Source organism: Ostrea edulis, chromosome 5, assembly GCF_947568905.1.
Source record: "Ostrea edulis chromosome 5, xbOstEdul1.1, whole genome shotgun sequence".
NCBI classification, from domain to species: domain Eukaryota; kingdom Metazoa; phylum Mollusca; class Bivalvia; order Ostreida; family Ostreidae; genus Ostrea; species Ostrea edulis.
The window spans coordinates 70,744,086-70,771,468 of record NC_079168.1 but is presented as its reverse complement, the minus strand read 5'-3'; the positions used below and the strand labels follow the sequence as shown (position 1 = coordinate 70,771,468).

Genomic DNA, 27,383 nt, shown 5'->3' with positions numbered 1-27,383 from the left:
TGTATCTGGGATTAAATAGCCACACCACTTGCTTCGCGTATTACTATAGATTTATCAGGAATGTATTTATTGTGCATATTGTGATGCTAACTAACACTAGACTAATGCCAATCATGTTCATATTTCTTGTTTAGAAATCATCGATTTATCTTGGTTGACAATGAATGTAATTTCCATATGTTTCTTGCGAACATACTCGTAATTGATATACAATAAAATAAATTCTTTTTCCATGTTTTTTTTAACATAGCATGGTAACACGTTTTGTATAAAATGCGGGAAATGGCAGCCTTGGTATCTAGTCTATGGAGCAGAACAAAAGAAGTCGATTTGATGACATCTGTTTTTAAAATTAAACTCAGTAATAAACGATATAGGTAATGAATACAATCATTATGAGGTCATGGATACTGGTAGCAAGGGGTGTTGCCAAAACCCAGAATGAAAAGGAACAGGAAGCGGAAAATATTGTATGCAATAATGAAAGGTGAAGATAACGAACAGCGATCAATCTCATAACCTCCACAAGCAATACAAAATAGAGAGTTGAGCAAACACGGACCCCTGGACACACCAGAGGTGGAATCAGGTGCCTAGGAGGAGTAAGCATCCCCTGTCGACCAGTCACACCCGCGGTGAGCGCTATATATATTATGAGGAGGTCAGCATTTTGTAAGATCAAAATGCTTATTATGAACAAGGGAAGCAGAAATTACAGAGAGAATAGGAAGTCATCCTCAGAATCCACCGTTTCGTATACATCTTACTAATGCATCAATCGGATCACGCGCTTGTCCTGTTCCGTAACCGATTACGGAAATAGCCGAGTAGTTACGATTGACTAATGCATATATATTTCATTATGCAGTTGGAGATTAGTTGTAAAAGTCGTAATATTCAAGAAAATTGGTAAAATGAAAATCTTAGTAAATCAGTGGCGCGGCATCTTGGATTGGACGCTGACTATACCAGACTGTCTACGTTACCTCGTAAAAAACAAACTTATTTTGTTTCTGAATTTGATAACAAATATTTTGTTATACAGTATGTAGATCTAAAAAAAAAAAAATTAAAATAAAAAACGCCACCCTTCACGAATTTTTGGACATCTCTCGTATTTTCAAAATTTTTATTTTTGATCTCATTTCTGTCACATTATACATTAAGTGCATGATAGCAATGTCAAAGGTCAAGGGTTAAACTGGACAGAGGGAGAAGATGTCTGCTCAATATCTTGGGAACCATTTGCTTGGCAGACATCAAACTTGGCACACTGGTACATGTACACAGTAAGGAGTAGATGACCCCAAATGATTTTGAGGTCACATGGTCAACGGTCAATTCACTGTGGACATAGGAAGATATTGTCTGCTTAATATTTTCAAAATCCTTTGCTTGACAGACATAAAATTTGGAACACTGGTACATCATAAAAAGTAGATGACCCCTGTTAATTTTGGGTTCACATGGTCAATGGTCAAACTGGAAATAGTAATATACTGTCTCTTATATTTCAGGAATCATTTGCTTGGTTGAAATTAAACTTGGAACATTGGTACATCCTAAGGAGTAGATGACCTCTATTGATTTTTAGGCCACATGGTAAAAAACAAGGGTCAATCCACTCTGAACAAACATGTAGGAAGGTATTGACCGCTCAATATCTCGAATAATTTTGGCACTACTCTTAATTAAATGATGCATGTGTATATCCCTCTTCAATTTTGCACCACGAGGGGGGATATGTTTTATAAATATTTCTTGTTAAATTTTGTTTTCTCTGTGACTTTTATTAAATTTTGTTTTCTCTGTGATTTTTGTTTAGCTTTGTTTTCTCTTTTACTTTTATTGCTTGTTTTTGGGGGGTTTTTTGGTTGGTTTTTTTTTTTTGGTTATGTTTATCGAAGTTTGTTGTCCCTGTTTTTTATCTTAAAAAATTCTGCAACTATTATCAACATTTGTTTTCCTCTCTTTTACGTTTATTGGGGTTTGTGTGTTCTCTGTCACTTTTATGAAGTTTTTATTCTGATTTACTTCTAATAAGGTTTGTTTTGTGTGTTAATTGGAAATGTTGTTCAAATGTTTTGCACCAACTTGTATCCAAGAAAAAAGTCCATATTTTCGTACCATTTCTTTTTTATAGCAAGCAGGCCTCTACAAAAACGATTTTTCTCATACTTTATTTTTCCATTATCCTTGAATTTGATATTAATCCAGAACCGTGTTTAAGGACACGTCATTAAAAAAAATGGATATATGGGTTGATATGTACTTTTCGACTTATTTTCGTTGTAACTAATACACATATAAAATTTCTGAAAAAAATAAATAAAAAAGATACGGGATTTGTACATTTTCTCCTATGTTCAAAAGTTGAAATATATTATTCCTCCCTATAACATTATACACCCCTACTAATTTGGACTTGATTGAAAATCATGGGAATAAATCATATTCCATACGGTAAACACATGGTAAATTGTATTCATTTTACTTATAAAACATATCATTTAGTTTTGATTTTTATCATTTTTGGAAAAAAGTTTGTTTATAGCAAATGTCGTTAAAATGGGTATCATGGTGCTCCAAAATATATTTGACTATTCACATACGATTGATTGATTGATTGATGTTTTCCGCCACACTCAACAATTTTTCAGTTATCTGGTGGCGCCCAGTTTTTATTGGTGGAAGAGAGAACCCAGAATCTGGGAAGAGACCACCGACCTTCCGAAAGTAAACTGGGAAACTTTCTCACTTACCGGCGCGAGCAGCATTCGAATCTGCGCCGACAGAGGTGAGAGGCCGTGTGATTTTGAGCACGATGCTTTAACCAGGCCCCTATTCACATACGAATATTTATAACAGTAACACATGTAAGAAAGTACAAGTCAGATATCAATCAGCGCCTGTAGACAGACTAGAAAATGACAAAAAATGACATATATATATATATATATATATATATATATATATATATATATGCACAAAAATACAAACTACGTGTAGGTATACAGCAAAAAGATGACGCATCAAAAAGATTCAACATATACTTGCTCATTGCAATATGGTCCATGTCGGTAAGTCATTCTTCAATGTCATACAGTGACTGAGGTTTCATCAGTTTTCATTTATATCGATTTCGTATATTTGTCAAAAGTCGTGAAGAAATTTTTTCTGTTCTTTCATAAATGAAAATGAATATAACGAACAGTGATCGACTTCTTAAACCCTACAAAGAATACCAAATTAATAGTAAGACAAACACAGACCCCTGGACACACCAGAGGTGCGACCAGATGCCTAGGAAGAGTAAGCTTCCCATTTTATTGACCGGTTAAACCCGCCAGTAGTTCTGTATCTTGATCAGGTAAACGTTGTAATCCGTAGTCAAAATCAATATACATAAAACGGCCTAACAATTATCTGTGGTCAAAATTAGTAATTATACTTCGTTTGTCACTTGATTTTGTTGTCCGACACAAAAACCAAACGAAACTTCGTATTCAATAAAAGTGATGGAAGCAATGCAGTCATACTAAAAATAAACATTCTAAGAAAACAAGACGTTCAACAGGGAAATTATATATAAAATCAAATGTCAAAATATATCCCCTATGTACATACCTTGTTCTTTTCCCTCCTCGTCAACTTCTGAATAAACTGATCAATAACATAACCGACAAGTTACTATTACGTTACATTAGTTGTCCTGCCATCTGGCGGCAGCTGGCAACGAGGCCAAGTACCCGTGTTCATTTTTCTTGCTTGTGTATTTCAAACTAATGGTCATGAAATTGGAATTAAAAGTAAAATCACATGCAATCATAAAAACATACTTCAGTTTGCGTATTATCATCCATGCATTAATTGCAGATGTGCAAACAAATAAAATAAAGTTTAATATAGCGTTATGAAAATTTGTCTGAACGCAAGCTGCGGTTAAATGTACAATATCTGTAAACCTATAATCAATTATCTATATAAAGTTTATATTGCATCGTGTGTTTAGTATTGTACATGTGGTGTTTGAAAGATATCCCTGTAGGTTTAGATTCAAGTTGTAAGAAGAAGCATATAATGACATGGCTATTTTTTCACCACTATTGTTACCTTCTCACTACGACGCCCAAAAACATTGTTCCCTTTTGGCAGAATTTTTCTTAAAGGGGCGTTAGCTGTCAACGTGATGACAACCATTCCCCTCCCCCTAACAATACCCCAATGGCAGAGGAATGTATATTAATGACTAATAAAAATATTTCTATTGCACAAAAACAAGAGAAATCTAACAAAACTACGATATATAACCGCTTTTAATGTAAAGAAATATATATACAAGAATTTCAAGTTTCTTTCCTAATTATTCGGGACTTTAAAAGAATTTACATTGAGGAAGCAAGGTAACTTAAAGAACGATCACCCTTGATTATGCACATTGATTCCGTGTTTGTATATTATGTTACCAACTAATTCATTATTGATTGTTTAAAGAAATATACATTTCATGAAAATCTAATTGAATTGAGAGAATTTCATATCAAGTAAGTTTAAAAAATATACATCATTAATCTCTACTTTCATGCATTTGCCATTGAATCCAGAAATAGTGGAAAATATTTCGCTACTAGTGTACCTTTTATACTTCTCCATTTTTAGACTCTGTACTAGATGATAGATATATTGATATTACACATTTTTAGACTCTGTACTAGATGATAGATAGATATATTGATATTACACATTTTTAGACTTTGTCCTAGATGATATATACATTGATATTACACATTTTTAGACTCTGTACTAGATGCTAGATATATTGATATTACACATTTTTAGACTCTGTACTAGATGATAGATATATTGATATTACACATTTTTAGACTCTGTACTAGATGATAGATAGATATATTGATATTACACATTTTTAGACTCTGTCCTAGATGATATATACATTGATATTACACATTTTCAGACTCTGTACTAGATGCTAGATATATTGATATTACACAGTTTTAGACTCTGTACTAGATGATAGATATATTGATATTACACATTTGATAATTTAGCATTCTTTGATAGGTGAGTAAGTTTTATGACATCATTGATGCCCAGGAATAAAGCTTTTCTAAATTACCTTATATTTTCAACATACGATCATCAACCCAGGCTAGCAAACTTCACATTTCTCATTATACAGAAATAACAGTTTGTCTGCTTAATAACAGGAAAGATTTTCTATTATAGTTTTAATACATAATGCTGATTATCTTATCCTCGTATCAAAATAATCTCTATTAATTTACGATATAGCATGTAATGTTTTGTCATACCGGCCGTCATCAATTCATGATATTAAGCGGAATAAGCTAAGGTACAACTTAAGGTTAGCACAGCCAATCCCTTAATGAGTTGTCTAACCTCATTTGCCCTACGTTTCCTTTTCCGGCATCATCGTCAAACATCAACAGCCAAAAAATCGCTCAGAGAATTTTTCAGTCTAAATCCTCCCAATCATGCCGCCAATTCGCAGAAAAGTGCGAACGCTTTCAAAAAGAAAGGCAGTCGAGCAGAGGGTTTCCCCTTCCCGGAGCCGACCGAGAACTCGGATTTCACCCCCTAGGCAGCATCACAGACCACCCACGCCAGACGCCATTGTCAACGTGGCCGAACCACCGGCGGGGGATAACACCTCAAGCAGTGAGTCAATAATTGACATCCCTCAATTAGACTCCGATAATTTTCTTCCCATTCAGTCCGCCTCGAAATTGATGATTACCAACCTCTCTCAATCCCTAGTTATTTTGACCCCTTGTCGGCCCATGCACCCCTCAATCTAAAACAAAAAGTCTGGCAAGGAAAATTTATTGACAAATCTTTGTTGTTAAAATTTGCACGTGAGTTACAAGACTACTTTGAATCGCAAGGGGACATTCAGATAAAAAATGGCCGCATGTGTCTTTTAAAACAAAGGTCCAACGTCTATCTTAATATAGATAGGTGGACATCGGCTTTTTTATATTTTCTAGCGTGTTGCTAGAAAAATTCCCCACCAAAGCTCAAGACTTACTTAAATACATGAGGGACATACGCCTGGCAGCAAACCGTTCATCTGGTTGGTTCAAATATGAGGAACAATTCCGACTTAGAATGGCCAGTAACCCAAGTATCCCCTGGGGTCAAATAAATAATGAGGTCTGGCTTTTGTATATCACCAACTCCTTGTCCCAGAGCAGCACCACTGAGCAAGCAAGTTACAAACAAAACCCCAGACAGTCTCGGTCAACTAACGTGGCCGACAGAAAACCACAAGGCACATGCAAGTTTTTCAACCATGGTAAAGCTTGTAATTTTTTCCCCAATTGCAGATTCAACCACAAATGCAGAGAATGTGGCGGAAACCATCCCGCCAATAAATGCAGCCCCCCTTACTAGATATCAATTTAACGCAATTCTACAAAAAGATTTGGTAATTGCTGGGGTTCAGGGTCATTTTGCAACACATAGTTTCAGAATCGGCAGGGCCACTGACATGGCTTTAGGAGGGGCCTCTGATTCTGAGATAATGAAATCCGGTCGATGGAAATTAAATACATTTACCACATACATTAGAATATAATTACTCGTGGCATATATACTATTACCTTCTATACAGTTTAGTAATATACTACTTTCACTGACCCATACAAGTCATTCTAGGCAACAAAACCATCTGGATCATGGGTTCCTCAATTCCATATTGGGCAGGCGAGTATGCGAGTCAACACGGAGGTAGAAACCTGGGCCTTCAAGCAACAGTCCAGTGGCGCGCCAGGCGTGGAATGAAGTGGCATGACCTCGGTCCCTTCGTCCTTCATCTGCTTAAATCATTCCCACCTCCAGATATCCTGGTGGTTCACCTGGGATCAAATGATCTGGTCTCAGAAAAGCTAAACTGCAAAATTCTGGTCCAATATTCTGCCGAGACTTTTTTGGCACGGTGTGCCTCTGGCCAGAAATAAGAAAATTTATCAGAAGCGAAAAAAGGTCAACCGCAGAGCGGCTGCTGCCATTGAAGAGGTAGGAGGATCCATCATTAGCCACCCCATATCTCAATACTTAATCACAATTTGTTTAGGCACGATGGAACTCACTTGTCTAATTCTGGCAATGACATTTTCGTCCAGGATCTAATACAAACGCTAATTAAGTTAATATAAGCCCTAATGCACTTTATATGGGGTGTTGGTTGGTTCGGTGGTATTGTGATACAGTGCACATGTACTATGTACTGCCTAGACAAGACGCAGTCAGTTAAACCATTTTAATGAATGAATGAATCAATGAATGGTGAAGAGCTACAAAGAAAAGTAGAGATTCCATGTACACAAGGTTAACACATCTTAAAAATACAAAAACATAATCACACAAACGACTTCCAACTGACAATTGAAACGTGTAATAAAAGTTGTACATCACGATTATGACACAAAGTGCGTTCCATAGTTTAAATTTTCAATAAAGGGCTGTGTTTAGATAAACGTGAAAATCCAGTAAAAATTAACAAACCAGACCAAAGAAATTACATAACAAAATAAAGGAGTAAATATAAGCCAGGCAAGTATCATATCAGACAAGCAAATAACTATAAATGCATGTTTATAAGTATACCACGTGACTAACCGAAGACCGCATGGAAATCGCAATATACGATAAAATACATGATGTGCATTCCTAAAATAGCTAGAACTTGTGAAATAAATCATACACAATGTACTTAATTAATGCATGCTTACATTGTGGCCAGCCAAGCTTATGGCAATTTCCGAAAGTTGAACGTAGAATTGTGCGCGGCACAAATATACCAGGGGCCGATAACTCTAAAGTTATACGTATGGAAGGCAGTGGCTGCCAATACACAAACACGCCAGTTATAAAACAGATGATTGTAAATCAATGAAAATTGAATTAATAAATGAACGTTTATATGGATTTAACCTTATCTAAGAAAATATCCAAATGAAATATATATATATATATCAACAATATGTTCCAGTACATACTAGGTTATCGAGTTAATCAGTTAATCTAAGCCTTAACCGCTTCTGGGGGGGGGGTGGGGGGGTGGGTGAAATGTGTCTCGGGTCATTAAGTTCCTTTTAAGCTTAACTCCCTGCATTGGGGGGATTTACTTTTGCGAAATGTGTACTCGGGTCATGGCGAGTCCATCATATCGATGGCTGTTGGCGGACCAGGGGAGATAAAAAGGAATATTTGGATCTCATCTGGCCTGTTGTTCCTCCCCCATCTGTCTGTTACGACGAAGGGCTGTCAGTGTGCGAAGCTGGTCGCCATTCTAAGTCAGTGAATTTGTCTACGGTACAAAGTAAAATATGGATTCGAGAATCACTAGCCTCAGCACGGCTTGGTTTCTCTCTCCGCCTCTTTTAAACGGAAGGGAGACTGACACGCATTTGGACTTCCGGCGCCTGTTTGTACCATGGGGCCACCGGTTTGCCCGTTCTACATTGTTATGTCGGTATCCGGTTATCTCCCCTTGTTCGAATTTACAATGCGGCCATACCATCCACTCTCCCAATTAGACACTCAGACTGTTGTCTGTGCTTGTTATGACATTGTGTGAAATGTAACGCGTCAGCTGACTTGTTACAACTGTATTATGCAAATATGGGATTTGTTTGCTAATGTTATCTATAGTGAAAACCTCAATAAAATTTTGTCCACAATATACATCCTGTGTTTCTTGGCAGTTTCGGGAAACTAGTGGTCATTTGTTCCTATTATACATACATGTACAAGGAGCAAGCCAGTTTCTCTTAAATTAATGTACGTGTATATGGCCAATCTAGCACCGCCCTGGTACCCAAACCTTGGCTCATGAAATTCACAACTTTGATAGAAGTTTCGATACTTAAAATCATGCAAGCATTTTGCCTCCTGGACGTTCAGAAGTAAAATAAAAAATATCCATTCGGTATATACATGCAAACATACATATATAAATACCAAGGATAACCCATGGAATCTTGGAAGCTTATTTCCAATGGGGTCCTTTGATGCACGGATGTTTGCGCTAGGGGTCATTCATGTGGGAGGAAACCGGAGTACCCGAAGGAAATCCACGTGTACGAGACGGCGATCGCCATACCCTATCACATACAACCACTGCCGATTACGGGGATCAAACTCGGTCGCAGCGGCGAGAAGCGAGAGCGTTACTTCTGTGCTACCTGGGCACCCTAAAGAAGAATATTTTCGAAGAGTTAATGCTTTTTCAATACATGACCAACTTAGTCCTGTCCTAGAGCCTAAACGCAGAGGTCAGAAACTTCATAGTTTTGGTAGAGGGTTCAATGTTCATTATAGCCATGCGTGTCTAGATTGCATTAATTAGAAATGTCTACCAGTGTAGATGTTCGGATCCCCCGAATGATACGATTAAATATACGACAACGCCGATTGTCCAATATGATATAAAGCCCATCTTTTTACAGGTAGGTCGTCCTGATCGGTGACGATTTTCAATAGAGCCTCTGTTATGAAACTTACAAATAGTTGCTGGACTTACTTTCAATACTTTAGATGTTTCACTTTCATTCAAACCACTGTTAAACATCTCCAAAATAATTGTTTTCGCCCCATCTTTCGTTTAATTTTGTATCCACTGTAAACTAATGGCGGTTTATAACAGAAAAAGACGCTTGTACCTTTAGACATTGAATAGCTGATACAGTCAAATCATTCTTATACACGACAACAACAATTTTGACGAAAATGTATGCATTGGATACTTTAATTTTGCTAATACGACACCGAAAATCAAAATTCAAAATGACGGCAAAGGATTCGACCCGGCATTGGCTGTTTATGGCCTAGCGAATGTGGAAAAAATAAACACTGATTTGTAATAAATCTGAGTGTTTATTTCTTCTGTATAGGACAGATACCGTTCAACGATGGGGGGCTTAAACATGACCGGATGCTGGTAATAGTACACTAAGTGCTAAAATCAACAAAAGACTATATATTTCCGGGAAAATCGCCGATTTAGTCAACCTTGAGCTCAAATTTATTTAATATCGGGTTATCGACGGCAAAATATTAAATCAGAATATGAAAATTCAAACATTTTAAAATAGTTTTGAGTGAAAAAAAAATGCCGTCAGGAACCCGCTATATCGAAATTAAATTAATTAAGAATTAGCGGTAAGCGCTAAAACTGTCGTCTGGTCATCGGCGTCGTCGCGTCTATAGAAACAGCGATGCATTTCACAGCAACTGATTAACACGGTGCAATCCGCAATCCACTTTCAAGGTAAGTTCATTGATAGATTATACTAAATAATGAGACTATTCAAAATGTCTTACATTTACACTGTCAGGTGAAGGAGATGTTTATAGTTCATTTAATATTCTGGGCTAAGTTGATAAATATTTTTCCCACATCTATGTATTAGCCTTACATTTGTTAGTAGAAGTAATATACAGAGCCTATCATATCGCTAAGAATAAATATAATTTTTCTAATTTAGAATGATTACATCATTAAATGCACTGCGTTCCTATTGAATTTACTATCTTAAAATATAGGCCTATATATACGATCTCCCTAACCAAACTCAGCGACATTATGCAGCATGTCGAACGTAATACATTCCGAGAATGTTGTTGTACATTACTGTCACTTTAATACTACACTACTCTGAGTTACAAACTTCCAAAATATGTCATGCTCAATTTTTTTTAATTTCTTTATAACTTCTGCCGCGGATCCTAATCTATGACGCAATTTGTTAAGGTATTCCATGTATAATGAAAGGATAATGAACAATTTTGAAGGATTTAGATCAACATAAAAGTTTATTGTTAAATAATGATGAAAGTGAAGCAGATGAAATTCACATGACTGGTAAATGATTAGAAGCTGACCTTTTTGCAGTTAAGACTTTTTGGAAAAGTTGTCTGCCCTTTGTAAAAATAAGAAAAATCTCATTTTCTAAAACTGTGTGCGGTCAATGTTTAATTTTCTTTCATATTTTCATAAAAAGAAAGTGTATGTAACTTTCTACCAAGAGATAATTATGAAAATAGAATTTGTTTTTAAAATATTGTAATAAAACATGCTTTCCCCATATACTTCAATGTTAAATTCTAGGTGAAATAAATCAAGCAGTAAACAAAATTTAGAAAATTCCTATGGTGGATTATTTTTATTTGATGAACCCTTCAAAATGATACCATGATTACAAATATTCCACCATCCATTTATTAGATATGAAATATGGTCATTATACATTGAATACCTTAATATACTTCACATGAATTTATCGTTACGAGTTAGTAAAATGTAAAATCAAATTTTATATATCCGCATGTATAACACATTGACTAAAATCAACTTTTGGTGTATAAAAAGGTTTATAATAATATCTTGTACATTAAAAAAAATATTACATGACAACTATGTAAAATATTCCTTATTGAAAGACTATGTAATCACCATAAAGGGCGATAAATCTGTATGAATCACACGGACAGATCCCCCTGCTGAAAAAAATGTATTTAACAAAATAATTGTGCAATATGATACTGTATAATTATATAGTGTGTTGTAACATGTAAAACAAAAAAGCTGCAGTTTTGTCTCCTTGTTTTGTTTTCTTTGGTAACTGTATAATTATAATTTCAAAGAAAATTACAAAAATGCAAATAATTAATGCATGCATTTGAGTACCTGAAAAGAAATATGGACAGAATATTAATCAATAATTTTCAAGAACAAATTAAATATATGAAACATCTCTTTCCTGAGTAGGTGGATATATTTTTAAATCGAATTGATGGAAAAGGGTAGTTTGAACAATTAATTCAATTAACATTAATCATTAAGGCCTTTAGTTAGTTTAAAGCAAAACCCTGGTGGGAGTTCAGTGGGCAAAGCCATCCAAAGCTCTAGGATTTTGAGGGTTTTTAACTTTTTTACTTTTATAGGTCATACTTGCTATAAGAAAAAAGGGGGGGGGGTGGGGTGGAAACACCCCCCCCCTCCTGTAAAGTAACATAGAGAAAAAATATGTAAAATGAAACAGATTTTATTTGACATTTCAGATGCCTGGTAAGAAATCTTACAACTGTTGTAATTGTCCACGCGTGGTACGACAGAAAGACAGATACAGCATTGCAAGAAAATACAGTCATTATCTCCAAACTATCTGGGAGAACACCAGGTGACGATGACTTCCTATGCAACAGATGTAGGTGCATGTGTGCACGTCACATAAAACGCAAAGGTCACAGCATGGCGAGCACGACAGATTGTCAAGGTGAATCCGCACCATCAACATCATCTACAACTTTAACACCTCAGTTCAGTCCACCATCAGTAACTCTTCCTTTTCCTTGCCCATCAAGAGGACATGCTGCATGTTGTATCTGCAAAAGGCCAGGACCAAAGCTAGTTGTGGTTCCAGTGAGATTTCGTCATCGAATCTTTATCACCAAAGAAGTCATAATTCCTGCTGGAGCTCGTTGCTGCCCAAAACACTTGCAGAGAGACATTGAAAGTTTGAACCCAACAGCAAGAACAACAAAGTTCAATAAAACTTCAATAACTGAGCTGATCAAGTTCTTAAGAACTGAGATTATACGAAGTGAGAAAGCAAGGCTAGATTTTGACAGTGAAAATCTTACAGACACTGAATATGTAGATCTCCTGGGGATATCAAAAGCTTCTTTCTATGACATGATGCTGTTTATCGAAGGGGAAAATCAAAATAACTCCTGCTAGAACTACCAGAACCACCCTTGTAATCCTTTTGCTAAAATTGAGAGGAGGGGAGTCAAACAAGATTTTGTCCACATTGTTTAATATTTCCAAATCCAGTATACAAAGAAGTGTGCGAGCTGTCCTCAATATATTGATGACTGGAGGTTTTGTCACAGAAAACCTTGGATTTGGTCACATAACACGAGGGGAGATAATCAATAAGCATACACGACCCCTTGCCCAGACACTTTTTGGTGATGACACAACTATATTGGATGGGACGTACATCTACATCAACAAAAGTGGTAATTTTAGATTTCAACGTCAATCCTACAGTCTCCACAAAGGCAGGCCACTTGTGAAACCTATGGTCATTGTGTCATCGACAGGCTACTTTTTTCTGTATTAGGCCCTTATATTACAAAAAACAATGATGCCTCCATACTCAACCACATTTTGAAAAGAAATATCGATGACATACAGGGATGGGTTTGCGAGGATGATGTATTTGTGGTGGACCGTGGTTTCAGAGACTCCTTGGATTACTTGGAGGAACTAGGTATCAAGGCACAGATGCCATCCTTTATGGCTCATGGAGACAGGCAGATGTCAACTGAAAGTGCAAATATTAGTCGATTAGTGACAAAGGTAAGTCTTATTTTTCATGTGAATTTTAGGTTTATTTTGCAATGCAAAGAACTTAGTTACAGAAAAATATATCTTCATAATATATTTATGTAAACATATTTTAAAATCACAGATAAGATGGGTGGTTGAGTCAGCGAATGGTAGGATAAAGCAATGGCGTTACCTTGGGAAAATCCTGCCAACGAGCCAGGTTCCGTACATTGGAGATTTTGTTAGGATTGTTTGTGCCATCAGTAACAGGTATATTATAATCAATTCCAATAACTTGCAAATAAACATGCATCTCACAATGAAATCCTGTAAAGAGATGAAATTAAAATGAAATCATAATACCATTACCTAAGTAATTAGATACACTAAGTATATTGATACTTAAAAAACCCAGAATGTTTATATTCAGGTTATGCTTGATTTATCATTATAGGTACTTGAAAAGTATTTCTAATGGTAATGCTGAAGATGACCAGATCCTTGGTACAAAAATGATTTATTTATCAAAGCAAATCAACACCCTTCGGCAGCATGTTGAAGAAAACAAATTGGAAAGACGATCAGCTTGTTGGGAGGAAATGGATGATATCACTGACTTTCCAAACCAGAATGAAGAGCAACTGAGGTCTCTGACATGTGGCACGTACCAGTTGAAATTATCCCCAAGCTATGCCCAGGAACATATTGAAGGAGACTGTGCCATTCATGTCCACAAGGAGGAGTCAGGTCTAGTACGAATCAGAATGCAGAGTCGTCATGTGTCATCCAGGTCCTACCTTCTGTGGATAAAGTATGCAGAGGGTGCAATAATTGCATGGTATTGTAAGTGTAAGGCTGGTGCTCGTGTTGTTGGCATGTGTGCACACATTGCAGCAATTCTATGGTATGTGGGGTATGCACGGCACGAACCAGCGGGGCGAATAGGTGTGCGTGATTGGGGGGAGTTTCTGGAAGATGCCACTTTGGTTGATGAGTCTGAGAGTTCCAGTGAAGGCAGTGAAATAGAAGAGTAAAACAGTTGTACCAGAGAAGAAGATATTGATTGCTGAGAGAGAGAGAGAGAGAGAGAGAGAGAGAGAGAGAGAGAGAGAGAGAGAGAGAAGATATTGATTGCAGAGAGTGAGAAATGTTGTATCATCTTATAAGTTGTTTTTATTTCAAACATCATTATTTCCTATATATTCAACTTATATTTATTTGGAAGATTCCTTCATCTCACTTTGTGATCATAAGATGATACAATCAATTATTTTTATATTAACATGAGTAATTAAAACAATTTTCATACTCTTATCCAGATCTACTTTGTCATTTTATCATAATTGTTAATCAAGCATTGCAATACATTTTACATTTATCAGATGTGATATTTGGCAATTTCAGTTGCTCACATTGGGGTACATTTTATATTTCAAAGAATGCAGTCTGATTTAAGTGAAAGATTGGGAACCTTTACTTTGATGTATTTGCCAAATAATATTAACTGATTTCATATGAAAGACGAGATGACTATTGCCATAATTATTGAAAACATTTTTGCAATGCTTGATAACAGTATATATTATATATATATTGAATTTAATTCTCCATGGAGAATTGCACAACTTGATATCTATATTTTAGGGGATGTTAAAAAATAATCCATTATTTCTTAGTTTGCAAACTATGAAATAATGGATTATTTTTTAACATGTCCTAAAATATAGATATCAAGTTGTGCAAGTTTGTAACAAGATCACTTGACCAATGCCTTTAGTCATCTACATCTACAATAGATGCTGAAATATGATATCATTATTAGGTGAAGTACATGTAACAGGAAAGGATAAAATATTCATGATGATTGGCGGGTGAAATTATAACTACTGCCCATTTATCATCGTCGGATACCCAAGTTATTCATGCCCAATGTGCATGTCTATTCCCAACACTAGTTTACATTACTTAAGCACAGTCTGCATGACCATCACCAGGACCGACAGTTGAACTTGCCCCAAATGTAACATAGTATCTGGAATATGGAATCTTTTTGAAAGACTTATCATAATACACAAGACAACAGTCCTAGCTTTACCAATAAAGGTTTCTGTGTACTTGGCACATTTATAGTTCATCCATGGCAGCAATGCTATGCAACATATACAGTGTACATATATCATATGTACATTAAACCACAGTGGACATATCTTCTGGATTGTGGGAAACAATATAAAAATAAGTGTGTATTTCAAACGATGTATTAATTACAAATCTTTATCAGAGCGACTGCAAATGTGATTTCAAAGAGGATTCATATTGTATATCCCCCCTCAATCATGCAGTAACTTGTTGCAAATAAGTAGGGGATGCTATGTAGGAGTAACGATTACAAATTTTACCCAATATATGACACATGCCAAACTTTAAAAAAAAATCCGAAATATATAGGGCATGATTGATCTGATAGTGAAAATCGTGCAAACTTTCGTATTTCACTGGGCCTAATTGTTATTGAATAAATTCACTTACATCATGATCATTAGTTGCTTCTGCATACTGGTTGTTCCACCAAAGTCTCGATTACCTCTTCACTGCGCCGCATTATTGATAATCTACTATTCATTTGCAATGTAATGAATGCTACGCGATCAGATGCCGTATCAGCTGCGTTCACATGCATCTGTTATAGAAATGCGAAAAAATTCGAGCTAACAGGAAGCGTCATAACACGGTATCCTTTTAATTCGTTGCCCTACTTTTCGGGCAATTTTAAAGCGAAACGTTAGCATTTATATCATTTATTTAAAATGCATAATTGTTGAATGAGATGTTAAATATTAAGTTCACGCTATGATGAAATAATAAAAAGTTCCATGAAGTATTATGCAAATGACAGAGTCAAAATACTAATACTGTGTCATACTTCAATACACTGTCGGTAATATCGATCTACCTATACACTTTGTTGAATAAATGTACATATGTATCAAACTGTGGGAATATTAATAGAAAATGTTATCAGGGAGAATATTCAATTCTTTTATACATAATGTGCTGTTTGTAAATTTTGTATATGTGAGGTGCTGTATATATTACATATATATACTGATATAATGAAAGAGATCAGCACTTACACAACTTTGACGTTACATTGAAGACAGTGACAAAAAATGCCCTAATTTTGAAGACATGGTATTTAAATACTATGAAATATATAAAGAAAAGAAAAACGATTACAAATAGCACAAATCCTTGGTAATATTTCATATCAAAATCAATCATTTTTAAGACTAGGCCATAGTTGGTGGTTTGTGGGTCAAATCCTTTACTCATTTTTCTCACCATCCTTTATATCATCATTGTTTGTATATTGTAATTGTACGTATGTACATGTTCATACATGTACATGAAAGGTGAAGATAACGAACAGTGGTCCATCTATAACTCATATAAGCAATACAAAAAATAGAGAGTTGGGCAAACACGGACCCCAGATATACCAGGCGTGGGATCAGGTGCCTAGGAGGAATAAGCATCCCCTGTCGACCGCTGTGAGCCCTATATCTGCAGGTATACGGAGTTATCCGTAATCAAAATCAGTGTAACTAACAATCGGTGTGAAACACGTCTGACAGCATTTGGCCCAATGCTAGGTTGTATTGGCAAACTAGATCGTTATAGCGACCAAAGAAGTTGCAAAATACTTACTTTAAACGAGACTGTTAAAACTCTTGCACCATCGACTCGTTTGTTAGTAGCCTGCCTCGATTTAAAAACTGGCCATACGCAGAACAAGCTCTTGCGTATCGAATCAGTTGAAACATACATGTATATATACCATATGCAGGTGTTAATGGAATATTGCTACATAAATATGGGATGTTGACAATGGAGGAGAACAATATACATGTTCCCATTGATTGCGGTTTTACGCCGTTTTTGGCAATATTGAAGCCATTTTACGGCGGCTAAGTATAAGTCAAATATGTTTGGTTGTGACGGCCCCCAATGAAATTGTACGATGTATGTTGTCAATAAGTAGACAAGTGAGGGAAACGAAAAGTAATCATCCTATAAATAAATCAAAATTAAGAGAATGGCAAATTTTGTGTTCACATAGGAACTAGAGTTATCTCTCTTAGATTATGTTCTGTAATTCATAGCTCGTAGTTCCTGCACATTCAAGCACACTTATTAATTAATGTCTCCCTGCACTATGGGTAAGTATTGGATTTTTCGTCAGCAAACATTTTTCTTGACGTTGTAAGGTATGAAGTTTTTCAGCAATATATTCGTGGTTTACTCATTTGGTCCATGTCGGTACTAGTTACTTTCCTATACATGTACATAGTTTACTATGATCAGTAACAATACCTATACATGTACATAGTTTATTATGATCAGTAACAATACTTATACATCTACATAGTTTATAATGATCAGTAACAATACTTATACATGTACATAGTTATAATGATCAGTAACAATACTTATACATGTACATAGTTTACTATGATCAGTAACAATACTTATACATGTACATAGTTTATAATGATCAGTAACAATAGCTATACATGTACATAGTTTACTATCATCAATAACAATACTTATACATCTACATAGTTTACTATGATCAGTAACATTACCTATACTTGTACATAGTTTATAATGATAAGTAACAATAGCTATACATGTACATAGTTTATAATGATCAGTAACAATACTTATACATGTACATAGTTATAATGATCATTAACAATACCTATACATCTACATAGTTTACTATGATCAGTAACAATACCTATACATGTACATAGTTTATAATGATCAGTAACAATACTTATACATGTACATAGTTTATAATGATCAGTAACAATACCTATACATGTACATAGTTTACTATGATCAGTAACAATAGCTATACATGTACATAGTTTACTATCATCAGTAACAATACCTATACATGTACATAGTTTATAATGATAAGTAACAATACTTATACATGTACATAGTTTATAATGATCAATGACAATACCTATACATGTACATAGTTTATAATGATCAGTAACAATAGCTATACATGTACATAGTTTACTATCATCAATAACAATACTTATACATGTACATAGTTTATATTGATCAGTAACAATACTTATACATGTACATAGTTTACTATGATCAGTAACAATACCTATACATGTACATAGTTTACTATGATCAATAACAATACTTATACATCTACATAGTTTATAATGATCAGTAACATTACCTATACTTGTACATAGTTTATAATGATCAGTAACAATACTTATACATGTACATAGTTTATAATGATCAGTAACAATACTTATACATGTACATAGTTATAATGATCAGTAACAATACCTATACAAGTACATAGTCTACTATGATCAGTAACAATACTTATACATTGTTTGTTATCTTCACCTTTCATTGTTTATCAGATTTCGAACCAAAGCTTATTAAGTGTTTTTTATACATGTAAATCAGGGATTATTTCTAGAATATCTTGATTACTTGATTGATGTTTTCCGCCACACTCAATAATTTTTCAGGTATCTGGTAGTGCCCAGTTTTTATTGGTGGAAGAGAGAATCCAGATACAATGTACCTGGGAAGAGACCACCGACCTTCCGAAAGTAAACTGGGAAGCTTTCTCACTTACCGACGCGAGCAGGATTCGAACCCGCGCCGAGCAGAGGTGAGAGGCCGTGTGATTTTGAGCGCGATGCTCTAACCACTCGGCCACTGAAACCCTTTGATTACTTGAATGGTGTCATTGTTGATGCAATGTTCATGTTATTGTCTAAAATTGGAGTGTCAATGTATCACTAATTGAATAAATTGTGAATAGTTCTTCATTTTGTGTATTTTCAGTCATATATCACAATGCACAGTCCACAGTATGTTGTAAACGGAAAATTTGTGCCATAGAGCTACATCTGAAAAAACCATGCTGACTATAGTGTTGGTCATCATCTGCAAAAGGGTAGAACATGGAACACGGAGCCTCCACTTGACATTCTAGACGTGGGATCAGACAGCATTTGACATTCTAGAAGTGGGACCAGACAGCATTTGACATTCTAGAAGTGGGATCAGACAGCATTTGACCTAGTGATAGCTTGTATATGGAAACTAGATCATTATAACGACCATATAATTTCTAAAATCCTGACTTTAAACGAAACTGTTGAAACCCTCCGTAACATCAATTTATTTGTCAGGAGCCTGTTTCAATCTAAAAATTGATCATATACAGAATATGCTTTCGACTATCGAATCCGTTGAGAGACGTAAACATCATAACAGTCTCCTTTAAAGTCAGCATTTCGCAAATTCTATGGTCGTTATAATGATCTAGTTTGTCAATACAACCTATCATTGGGTCAACTGCTGTCGGACGTGTTTCCCACCAATTGATAGACCGTTCTTAGCACACTAATTTTGGCTACGGATTACTCCGTTTACCTGATCAAGACATAGGGCTCACGGCGAGTGTGGCCGGTCGACAGGGGATGCTTACTCCTCCTAGGCACCTGATCCCACCTCTGGTATGTCCAGGGGTCCGTGTTTACCCATCTCTTTAATTTGTATTCCTAATAGGAGTTATGAAATTGATCACTTTTCATTATCTTCAGCTTCCATCCAAGTGATAATGGAATATACATTGTAGCTACGCAAAGATCATTCTTATTAAAACCAGACTTTCAATCTCGCTCCCCTTTTCTGATTGAATTAATTGATTGAATATTGTTTAATGTCCCTCTCGAGAATATTTCACTCATATGGAGACGTCACCGCTGCCGGTGAAGGGCTGCAAATTTAGGCCTATGCTCGGCACTTATGGTCATTGAGCAGGGAGCCACAGGGATATTTATCGTGCCACACCTGCTGTGACATGGGACCTCGGTTTTCGCGGTCTCATCTGAAGGACCGCCCTATTTAGTCGCCTCTTACGACAAGCAAGGGGGTACTGAGGATTTATTCTAAACCGGATCCCCACGGACCTCTGATTGAAAGTCCGTTGTATGTCTTCGTAAACTTTTCACATTCATTTTCTTCTCCAGAACCACTGAGTTAATTTCAACGTAACGTGGCACAAAGCATTTTTGGGTGAAGGTATTCAAATTTCTTCAGATGAAGGGTCATGCCCCCTTCAAAGGGGAAATACAAAAATGCAAAAATAGGGTGAGGTCATTTAAAAATCTTCTTGTAAAGAACCACTGGACCAAAAACAGCTGAGTTTACATGAAAGATTTCTGACATAGTGCAGATTCAGTTTTGTTAAAATCATCACCCCTGGGGTAGGATGGGGCCACAGTAGGGAATAAACATTTTACATGCAAATATATAGGGAAAATCTTTAAGGAGGTATGCTACACCAGAGAAATTATATGTAGATGAAAAATGGAGGATATTTACAATAATATTTTAAAGTTGAATATTTTCAAATTTACTAAGTCAAAAAAATACAGATTTAGTAGAAGATTATCTGAAAAACATTTAAACCCCTGCTGAACTAGAACCAGCGACCTACAGTTTAGCAGTCGGTATGGTAACCTACTGAGCTACTTGGCAAGGTATTTGAATTGAAAAGGAAAAGTCAAATATTGCTGATATTGATTTTTTCCACCATGTTTTTAAAGGAAGTCAGCCATTATAACGATGTAGAGTACATCCCTAATTAAAAAAGCTTCTTCTCAAGAACCACTGGACCATAAGACTGTAGATTTAAGTGAAAGCTTCCTGACACAGAGTAGATTTAAATTTGTTCATAGCATGGCCCCGAGAGTAGGGTGGGGCCAGATTAGGGTATCAAAGTTTTACATACTTATACATTGTATGTAGGAAAATCTTTTTCTCAAGAGACACTGGGCCAAATAAAATCAAACTTGATACAAATCATCCATAGGGGAAGGGAATTCAAGTTCCTTCAAACGAAGGACCATGTTCCCTTCAAAGAGGAGATAATTTTAAAAAAAAGTAAAAAATATGGTGGGGTCATTTAAAAGGGTTAGGATGGAGCCACAAAAGGGGATAAAATTTTACATTCGAATGCATAGAGAACCAAACTTGGCACAAAGCATCCTTATATGAAATTTGCTAATATAAAAGGTCATGACCGTCCACAAGGGCATATGATAATTAATGAAATTGTAATCCAATTTAGTAATCAAGTTTGATAATTAATGAATATTTAGTCGCTATCTTTGAAAAAAAAATTGAACCAAGCTGCTTGTATAATGATAGTTTGTTCAGTCTTGTTTATTGATAGGAACCTCTGCTCAGTTGCGCAATGTAGTCAATGGGCCCCTTTAAGTCTGCTCGTTAGGAGCGAGAATGATCACCTGGTTTTAATCAGAAATATGGAAAGTTGACGATGATGAAGCCGTTTGTCATAAAGTTGATTTGTTAGTTTGTCGTTGACATCTATATTCGATGAAATATCAAAATATAAAGCAGACATTTAAGACTCGGTGGTGTCTTATATTTCGAGTTAACTGGGATATATCGAATCGACATATGAATGAAAATGAGTATAATTGTTAATAGACAAGACGTCATCGATATGTCTAGATATCGAGTTGAAGGTTACAAAAAGAAATTTTTCTTCTCATATAAAAGCTTTGGATTAATTTCTGTCTCATAAAATTATAAAAACAGAGCAACTATTAATGGAGCACAAATTGTGCCAATGGGAATCCCATCAGACTTTTGTAAGACCTGATTACTAAACATATTGTCACTTTAAGTATATAGTCATTGTACGTATATATTGATTTTCTGTATATTGTCATTGTGTGTATACAATCATTGTTGTATAGTATCATTATATTATATTGCCATTGTGTGTATACAATCATTATTGTATAGTATCATTATATTATATTGCCATTGTCCGTATATTGTTATTTTCTCACTGTCTAGATATTATCCTTTTCTTGTGTATTATATTATCATCATGCATACTGATAGGCTAAGTGAATAAAGAACTTATAAATGTACAGTTTTTTAGTTTATCTATCTTAGCTGCAGAACTGCAACTCTCTAGGAAAAGTCGGTACAGGCCCACCCCTTATGTAAACGTTGGGATTTTCTCCGCACGGTTGAGGTCTTATATTGCTGTATTCTTGCATCTTCTTCTAAAGAATAGTAATACCAAACAGAAGGTATTGCACGTCTCATGTTAATTTCCCTAAAGGTGTTGCATGGAAGATCCAAAAATTTAAGTTATTCAAATATATGATAAAACCAATACGCCAGTTTCGAGATACGAACTCTTCTGTATAGGAGGTGCATTTAGTGGAACTTTGAATGCCTAAGTGGGACAGAGTGGATATACAGCCAACGAGAAAGACGATGAAATGTATTAAAAGCGGCTTCTCTTTAAATATGTAAATGTGGGAAATACAAAATGTTATCGAAAGAAATGTTTTACCGAAGTGGAAACATACAAACAATGTCATATTTACAAGAAATGTCTTGGATATGGTACTTATGACCAGCGAAATAACGTGATAGGATAAGAATTCTATGTATTTAATTACTCCCTAAATACTTATCACTTACTTAGTTTGTGTATCAGTCGAATTCGGGTTATCAAACAGCGTATGAGAAACTTACTGAGTACATTCACTTACGCTGTGATGAATATCTGTCCCACTCCCGCGTGTAAACAAATTCTTTCGCGCCTTACTATGTACGAGAGTTCTCAAAGGGAAATAACTCGGGCGTATCTCGAAACCGGCGTATTGGAACGTATGTCTTGATTCAATAATTTTTGAAAATAAGTTGAAAAGACGTGTATTGACAAAATTAGCCAAAATATTTCTCGAGTTTAAATATAGCTAGACAGATAAGTATAAGCGATTTATATGATTTTTAGCGTTAAAATGGAGGGGTATCCCCGAATTTCATAAAAACTTCCTCCGTGAAACAAAATAAATTTAGCATGAACATGTTCTTCGAGTTTTCCTCTAAAAAAAAAACTGTCGCTTTGAAATTTTGTTTCACGAGGGCATTTTTTTTGTGAATTTAAGAAAATCGAAACGACTTCACTGGTATTATTTTCAACTTCGCCCGTCCGTTAATTTTCCTTAGTAATGTATGGTCTACTTCGTGGTTCAGTGGATAAGGTCGTTGATTCTTACATGTATATCTAATTTTAAATTATGTTTTCTCTTTTAAAAGACTGTCGCGGTGGCCGAGAGGTTAGAGCGTTCGCCCCGCATGCGGAAGGCCCGGGGTTCGAATCCCGGCCGCGACACACCTAAGTTCCAGGAACATTCTAGTGTAAATAAGCGGAACTACAATGATCTCGGAATAAATTCCCTTTCTTTAAGTCGTAACTTGCAAATATTAGGAGTTATGATGAAAATGACTAATATTTGTTATAATATATGTATCACATTTACCCCCCTCCCCCCCTTAAAAAAAACGACCCCAAAAATGAAAAGCAAAAGAAAAAAAAATGGATTGGAAAAATATTGGACTTGAACTTGGGAAATGTATGGTTTAAGTGTAAGATTACCGAGCACCTAAACCACTAGGCCACCCAGGCTTGTAAGTTTAAAGGTTTAACTTTTGACAGGCTGCTAAATCTCAAGGTAAATTTTGAGAACGATTTGTTCATATTTTATCCATTTTCAACAAGAGGACCACCTTAAGGTAGTACTCTACATCGTCATAATGGCTGACTTCCTTTAAAAACATGGATGACAAAATCGATATCAGCAATATTTGACTTTTCCTTTTCTATTTAAATACCTAGCCGAGTAGCTCAGTAGGTTAGAATACCGACTGCTGAACTGTAGGTCGCAGGTTCGAGTCCAGCAGGGGTTTTAAATTTTTTTCAGATTACCTTCTACTAAAACTGTATTTTTTGACAAAATAAAGTAAATTTGAAAATTTTCCAATTCAAAATATTTTTATACATATCCTACACTTTTCATCTACATCAAATTTCTCTGGTGTAGCATACCTCCTTAAACCAAATTTCCTCAAACGGACTTATATACAGTCATAATCAGGTAAAACAACTTCAGTGTTTTATTTCTGGTTTAAGGTGGCCTTTTGCAACAGTTTGCAATTTTTTATGCCCATTACGTTACATCTGCTATATACTCTATATAATCACGGTGATATTTATGCTTGTCAAATAAATATACTATCAACATATCGATATCTTTATTAAGTAATTTGGGTAAACACAAGTATAAACTGACATTGTATAGCAGAATATTTGTAAAAAATGATATTCAAGAAAAAGGTATTTATGTAGGCGAAATGGCATACCAAGTGCGCTATACCTCTTTGAAGCCCTTAACCGGTCTTGGTGACGTCTCCATATGAGTGAAAAATTCTCGACTGAGACGTTATGCAAGATACAATCAATCAATCTATTTTTAAAACGACCGGGTTCGACTCCCCCACGAACACATTTTTTTGTTCATATTACGTTTTCCATCTAGATTTTTCTTAATTGAAACACGCTTCTAGTTTTTATAAATGTTTCATGTCAAATCTCTGTTTATTACCATGTTCCGAGTTTGAAATAAGCTTCTAACCTGGACACTGTTTATTTTGTAAATAGGACTCTCAACAAACACGCCGAATACAGCATGCAATACCTGTGTTTTAATAGTCAAGGCTGCTATAACGAAAACTTGTATATATTTTTCTGAATGAAAGATGTTGACAAAGGCATGGTGCCTTTTACGAAAAACCGTTGTGAACTTTGCAAAGCTTTGGAAGGAAAACTTTAAGGCCAAACTAGGTAAATAACCGTTAGACAGTTTGAGTTTATATGTACAATTGTATTCCAGTAGCTGCTATGTTGAATCAATTTTTACAGGTGCATGTACTTCGAATGATGTTGAACTTTATTAATGCGTATTAAACTTCCCAGATTTTGTTTTGTGGCCAGGGTCATGTACAGTTGTCATTTGTTGGTTGTAGAAAATAATACATACGAGTATAAGAGCTTTTGGACTGTAGTAGTATAGAATATTAGATATTTGATACACTCGTAACATGTAACCGTATACATTGTATCTGATACGCAGGGAAAAAATATCTTTAGACTACATGTATAATGTATTGACACATAAAATGTATTAGGCTCGTCCCTAGTACTGGGGAATCCTTCAGGTATTTAAATGGCAAATACGCAATGAGTATAAATATGAATGAAGGTCAGTTCTACGTCACGAGTGCTGACACGGAGCTCCGATTAGGGAAAATTTCCGCTTCGGTTCAACACCCTCTTTCCTAACATATTTTCCCATTCCACTTTTGTCCAAACATACCTTCAAACATTCATTACAACCCCATGCGAACCAAAAACTCAATTCAATTTAAATATCTAATGTTGACGTAGCTAAGTAAGGTAACTAGCCAATTCGATTCCCGTTGGTTATTGTATTTGTTAATAATTTAAATATTAAATATGTATTTGGCGTTCATTGATCAATAAAATGAATAATTGATATAAGATGGAAAAATATATAACTCCTCGAGAGGTAAAATATTTAGACCTCTTGGGCATTGAAAAGTAATCCTAATATGTTCTTAGTGCCAACCCCTGCCATTCTGTTTTCAATAGCGAAGCGTGAAGTGGTGGGATGGGGATCGGACTAATGAAAGCCGTGAATTTAGTTCAATATTCAAACCTATCAAATATTTTTTAAACGAAGTGGGATGGTTTCATCTGAAATAGTTAATTAGTCCATACAGACATTATTGTTTCAAATGAGTATGGAATCAACAAGGTTCGGTTTGACTGGCACCCGAACATGGTTACATCAAGAAACCAAATTATTGGAAGCTGTGAGATTTCAGTTCGCATGGGGCTTTAATGAATGCTTGAAGACATATTTGGACCCAAATGAAATGGGGAAATATGTTAGGAAAGTTTTTTGGTAATAACATTTTGAGACGCTAAGCAAGAATACATGTACATCAATAGAAGACCTCAACCATTCGCAGAAAAACCTGAGTTGTAAATAGAAGGTTTTCAAATAAAACACAATTATTCCAAACGATGTGTTCCGGCTTGATGGGTGATATGGATCACGTGATTCTGCCAGTATCCCCTGTTAAAACTACGAAATCAATTAAACTTTGAGTTTATGAATTTTAATGGTAGAGAGAGGTCATTGAGTAAGAATTTCCTCTCCGCCCATTTGTTGAGGGTTTTTTTTATCACTGATACATATACATATATTTCAATACATCTTAACAAAATATATTTAAGTTTTAGAGATAAAGAAATTCATGTTTAAAAGATTTGCTTTTCCCCCTTAGCGAAGAATATCTAAAGTTTTACTGATTGAAATACTCATTTTTGACAAGATTTCATTCAATATAACGAACAGGAAATAACACAAAGTTAAGCATGCATGAATCTAGAGGAGGTTCCCCATGGAATGTGCAAAGTATATCTCATCATGATATATGAAAAACTAAGTTACTACATTTGTGCGCTATTTAATGAGGGTAGAACAAGCCCATAAAGTATTCTCGTAGCTGAAAAACATCGCGTTGTAACACGAAACTTTCGTAAATAAACGCGTAACTTTCAAGTTATAACGCGAAATTCTTGGAATTTTATTCTGAATTATCTTAGTCTCTCAGATTCGCAAGTATAGGAAACCAGACTGTATTTTCCGCTATCAACTAAAAGACCTTGTGATTTTAAGCATTTAGTGCTATTAGTTTTCGGAGTTTATCCTTTCATTTAATCTGGGTTATAAACGAACGTTTTTGATAATTGGAATCGTCTTAGCTTGTCTTTCTAACTCGTCTCTGATGACCGAGTCACCGCTGATCATGTATTCCGGGATTTTGCCGATTTTATTTTTTACTTAAGCTATAGGAGAGTAAGGAGCAGGAAATAAATAAGATTCCGTTCGATAGAACAAAAAGGTTTTCCGTCTAATAAGAAATGAAAAGTCTTGAACATCACTCAGATCGG

The 27,383-nt window shown here is 35.4% G+C and overlaps 1 non-coding gene across 1 annotated transcript; it reads left to right on the top strand.

Moving 5' to 3' along the window:
* Positions 1-23,602: 23,602 nt before the first annotated feature.
* On the top strand, positions 23,603-23,675 carry Trnaa-cgc (transfer RNA alanine (anticodon CGC)). The gene has a single exon. It is a non-coding gene; the product is annotated as a tRNA-Ala (tRNA).
* Positions 23,676-27,383: the final 3,708 nt, after the last annotated feature.